The sequence below is a fragment of the Diceros bicornis genome, chromosome 15 (assembly GCF_020826845.1).
Source record: "Diceros bicornis minor isolate mBicDic1 chromosome 15, mDicBic1.mat.cur, whole genome shotgun sequence".
Lineage (NCBI taxonomy): Eukaryota > Metazoa > Chordata > Mammalia > Perissodactyla > Rhinocerotidae > Diceros > Diceros bicornis.
In genome coordinates, this window is record NC_080754.1 from 38,947,428 (window position 1) to 38,953,427 (window position 6,000).

Sequence of the window (6,000 nt, forward strand, 5' to 3'; positions counted from 1 at the left end):
CAGTTGCCAATGTTCCTCTTTTTTTCTTTTTTTCTCCCCAAAGCCCCAGTACATAGTTGTGTATCATAGTTATAGAGTTATAGCTCTTCTATGTGGAATGCCGCCCCAGCATGGCTTGATGAGCAGTGAGTAGGTCCGTGCCCAGGATCCAAACTGGCGAACCGCAGGCCGCCAAGGCGGAATGCGCCAACTTAACCGCTCCACCACTGGGCCTGCCCTTGTAGACTTATTCTGTTTAACTCTAGAAAGTAAATCTGGGACCTATGATGGATGTTGTAGGGAAGCAATTCCAACTCACAATAAGGAGTGTTTTAGGATGATCTAAGCTAACATGCTACTTTTCAGGGCTGTTTGCATTAATTAAAAAATAAAAATATTGTATGCTTATTATATAAACCTTGAAAATTTCAGGAAATATAAAAAGTAAAGCAGAAATTACCCACATTCCAGAAAAAAGCACTCATCATTTTGGCTTATTTTTGTTGGGTCTTTTCTTTGCACATTTATGTGTTTTTTTTCTGTTTTTCTGCTTTGTTTTGTTTTCTTGCTGAAGAAGATGCACTCTGAACTAACATCTGTTGCCAATCTTCCTCTTTTTGCTTGAGGAAAAGTCGCCTTGAGCTAACATCCACGCCAATCTTCTTCTATTTTGTATGTGGGTTGCCACCACAGCAGGGCTTGATGAGGGCTGTAGGTCCGCACCCAGTAACCAAACCCTGGGCCGCCGAAATGGAGCATGCAGAACTTAACCACTAAGACACGGGGCTGGCCCTGCACATTTATGTTTTTGACATAAGGATACTATATAGTATATATGGTTCTGTATCCTGCTTTTTTTTTTTTTGCTCAATGTTGTCTTGAGCACTATCCACTGTTATTAAAATTGTTCATAAATATTATTGTAATGGCTACATGATTGTTGATAATATAGTTTATTTCATTATTTTTGGACATTTAGGGGGTGCCCTACGTTTTCACTGTTAACAAGAACGTTGCCATGAATATCCTTATACAGAAATCTTTGCCCACATTTTAAAATTATTTCCTTAGGATAGAAACCTATCAGTGAAATTACTGATTCAAAGGCATTGAAATCTCTTAAGTCTGTGAATACCTACTGCCAAATTGCTTTCCAGAAAGGTCAGGCCAGTTTTCATTCTCACCAGAAGTGCTCAAGGGTGCCCGTCACACATACCCACCAGCATTTATTTTATCTTTTAAAAAAGCTTTACCAATTTGATGGAGGAAATGGCCTCTCATTTTAATTTCTATTGGATTACTAGTGGAGTGGAATATCTTTATAAATTTATCAACCCTTAATAGTTATTTTGGGAATGCAATTTCACTGCCTCTGTTTGAATTTGTGATTGGCAAATAGTACTAAATGAACTGTTGCAGACTTATGAGAATAAAAAACAGAGAGAGATTTTAAAAATAAATGATGTGGTCACACCAAGTTATAGCCAAATTATATTGTGGTGTACCATACAAACAAAGGTTAGTGGAAGAATTGAGTCATCACGAGGAATGTGGTTAAATAGGTCTGTGCTCTTGCAGTCGGGAAAATATTCATATTGTGAGAGGCGATTTGGTTTCAGCAAAATATCATTCCTTATATTAAATCAACATTGTAAATTTTAATTTTCTCATTTGGCATTTTTGTTTATATTTAATTTACAAATTTGTTTTGGTTTTATGGATGCATAAAATTTATAAAAATAAGGAGTCTTTTCCTTAGTTTTGTGTATGCATATATATATATATATAAAGATATATATACACACACATATATGTATGCAACATTATAAAAAATAATTTAAACTGACTCTATGGATCTGTGAGAATCTTTTTCCCTTACAAGGAATCTGAACATTAAGTTTGAGAAATTTGATATAGCGGTTTCTTAAAGTTTCATTTGTAACTACTAAACATGGGCATTGGGATTTTATTTTTAAAAGGTAAAAATGATGTCAGCTTATATATTGGAATTTTTCTATACAGAATGTTGTTATGATTTTCTTGCCTTTGGAAAGAGCACCAAAAGCTATACTATGTTTAGGGTTCAGAGAGTATGTTTTGGCTTAAATGGTACCATTCGTCAAAGTTAACTTTGTACAGGTCAGTAGGACCTAGACAAAAGAATGTTTGGATTTATTGAACTTGTCTTTTTAAGTAAGACAAAGCACTTGAGTAGATAGCAATTAAAATGGAACTTCTATGAAGTGGTCTTAGGAGGAATTAAACCAATGAGAAAAAAGCCCCACGTATGAGCCTTGAGGCGTGAGAATCAGTGAGCGCTGCCTATTCTGATGGCTAGCAGCCGGAAGGGGGGCACCACCCAAAGGCTGCTGCAGTTGGATGATGTCCTGATACCCAACCCTCCTTTTCCAGCTCCCCCCAAGACAGGAAGGATGGAGAGCATGGGCCAGACGTTGCTATTAACATTGCATCCAGAGTGAGACACATCTATCCTGAAAAAATGCCTGATACCTGGGAACAAGAGGCAGAGACTAGGAGATGAGTAGGTGTGTCATTTTTTTCCTGGCTCACAATCACAAAATGAAATGGCCCCTTTTACTTTTTTAAAAAGGAACCTGGTATACAGGGTTCATAATTGAGTCAAACATTCAACTCATGGGGGGAAAGTGAAATTGGTTATTTTAAGTTACTCAAGCTAGTCCAGATGTCATTCTCAGGTTCCTTCTGCCTGGAATGTTCTTCCCCCCAAGATAACCATATGGCTCATTCCCTTGCCTTCTTCACCTTCTTTGGGGCTTTGCTCAAATGCCACTGCATAAGTCAGGGCAATAAATACAAATCAGATAGGAGAGGAGTACTTTCCTCCATCCAGGTCTCAAGGACTCAGGTTCTTTCCATCTGGTGACACTCTCAGCTGAACACATGGCCTCCAAGTTCTCTGAGGCAGGGAGATGGAAAAGGCCCACTAGCTCTGAACTGCTTTGGCCTGAAAGTGATATGTACTCCTTCTGCTCACAGTCCATTGGCCAGCAGCAGCCACCCGACCCTGCTTTACTGCAACAGAGGCCAGGAGGTGTAGGGGAGCACCCAGAATATCTGGGGGGCTGCCTCCATGAGGTCTCCCCTGACCACTCCTCCCTCCCCCAGCACTCCCTCCCCACCCTTCCAGGCTTTATTTTTCTCTGTGGTATTTATCATTGTCCAACATAATATATATTCTACTTATGTATCTATTAAGTTTCTGTCTTCTCCACTAGTACATAAGCATGATGAGAGTGGAGATTTTTGTGTGTTTCGTTTATGGTTTTATCTCCAGCATCTAACGCAGTACTTGGCATATAGTAGAAGCTCCATAATTTTTTATTAAGTAAATGAATGAATTCTGCAATGACAGTCTATGTTTGCCAGTGAAGGGGGGTATCACATGCACTGAGCCAAGGATGCTTCCCAAGGAATAAGGAACCTCCTCTTTCCAGCATGAACAAGCACGTATTGAGTGCCTACTATGTGCCAGGCCCCATGCTTGGTTCCAGGAACACAGATATGAGAAAGAGTTCCTCATCCCCAGCCAGGAAGAAGCAATAAAAAAATGCAATATTTATTAAGATCCATAATAGAAATAAATTATGGGATCTCAAAAGACCAAATGCTTCTGACCTTTAGCGAGAATCAGATTTTATATCCAAACATTACTAGAATAGCAATAACAAAAAAAAGAAGTGGAGGCGGGGTAGAGGACTCAGGAATCCTAAATTGCTTCCCAAAGTCATAAAAGAAATAACTATATTCTCTACCATTTTGTATTCTTGACAACAGGTTGCCTTTCACTTTTCATTCACCCATTTATTCTAGCGCCACCCCACGTCCCTCTTCCCTTCAGCCTTAGCGTAAGTAGCAGCCTATGTGCACTTAGTTGAGAGAAACCTGAAAGATCTCACTATTTAAAAGCATGTCTCCTTCTGATAATTTCACAATTCCAGAAATGCCATTATTTGAAATCTGCTTAGAGTATTTTGTCTTCCTGCTCCCCTCCTCCCATATTCCCACAAGCAAATAAGCACAGCATTTATCAGCCTTTTGAAGTGAGGACTGGCATCACGGGGGCCCTGCTGGAACTCAAGAGCAAAAAGAGGGTTGAGAGTGAAATCCAGGGCTGGGATCTGGGCTCTAAAGGGGACCCTAGGCAACCACTGAAGAGGACTTGGCATTAGACAAGAGAAAGGGCAAGGAAAGAGTAAAGAAGATGCAGACACAACAAGGGCATCAAAGGCAAATTTGACATATTTCACCACTATCCTGAGGATAGACTTGCTTACATAAAAGGACACACGCTACCTCTTTAACACAAAAAGGGAAGAGTTGGGCTGAGCTGAGAATGAAAGAAAATTCAAAATAATAGTAATGTTCCATCGTGTCAGGACCCAGACTCCTTCTATTTCATTGTTCCTCCACGTAGGACCTCAATTCCCACGTCTATCTCATGCCCAAGTAGTCTGCTCCAAACATCACGTTCACCTTCCAATTAGCAAGGAAGAAAAAGGGAGGAGAAAATTTCAATAGTTATCTATTGTTGTGTAACTACTCCAAAAATTAGAGGCTTAAAACAATAATGTGTATTATGTTACAATTTCTGTAGGTCAAGAATCCAGGCATAGCTTAGCTGGGTCCTTGGCTCAGGGGCTCTCACAAGTCTGCAATGAAGGTATTGGGCCAGGCTGCAGATGGCTCAAGGATTAAATTTGGAGTGATCTGCTTCCAAGATCACTCACGTGGTTATTGGCAGGATTCACTTCCCTGCAAGCCGTTGAACTGAGGGCCTCAGTTCCTCACTGGTTGTTGGCCAGAGGTGCCCTCAGTTCCTTGTCATGTGGGCTTCTCCAAAAGGTAACTTACAACATGGTAGCTTACTTCATCTGGTGGCAAGCAAGAAGAGCCATCAGGAATGTGAGCAAGATGGAAGTCACAGTCTTGTGTAAGCTGATTTTGCAAGGATTTCCCGTCATTTTCTGCTTCATTCTATTTGTTAGAAGCACTAGCTCCAGGCCGCACTCAAGGGGAGAGTTTTACACAAGAGCGTGACTTCCAGGAAGTGAGATCATTGGGAGCTGTTTTATAGCTGCCAGTGAAGAAGGTTATGCCCGCTCCCTTCAAAGACTCTTTCCTCAAATCCCAAACTCCAAACCTGCCCACGTCTAGCTGCAAGGGAAGCTGGGAAATATAGTCTTTATTCCAGGTGACGATCAGCCCAGCTAAAAATTAGGGCTTCAATCCTGAAGAGGAATTGCAGAATTCTGGAGAGTAGAAGCCTTGAGGGTGTTCTGTGTGGCAGCCCCAGGCATTGATGAGGAGGAAAAATATGGCTGGTAGATTTGTAGAATCTAAGTTCAAATCCTACCTCTGCCACACCCTGTGCTGAGTGAATTATTTCACCTCCCTGAGTCTCACTTGTACGTTCAGACTAAATGAAATGACCTATGTGAGGCATCTTGCACTTGGTAGGTTCTCAATAAATATCTGCCAAGTCTGTTTCAGAGGTAGCTTAATATCCCAGAAGCTTTTAAACTCTGCTCTGACAGCCAACCAACTTGCAATGTGACTCCATGCCATTCACCTAACCTCTGTGGGCACCAGCATCCTGTTGGTAAAAGTGTACCAACACTTGCCCTACCTTTCTTGTCAGATTCCTATAAAGTAGTGTATGTGAATGTGTCAATGGTTTTAAATTCGAAATACCATGCAAACTTAATGCAGCATTAGTGGCCACCAGGTGGCAGTGGGAGGCAATGGGCTTGGGTTATGGCCCACGGCCACGAGATGGTGCTGACATTCAGCAGATAACACCCTGGCTTTGCTGGGAGCCTTTGCAAGAGAGCCTTTGGAGATGGCCAGAGCAATTCCTCATCTGTAGGCAATGAGGCTGGGGGCGAGACTGGGAGGGTGGGGGGGTTTGGTATCACACCACCGTAAGAACTGGACCCCTGGTTTCCTAACCCTCAGCCTAAGGTGGTGGCTTTTATCCCT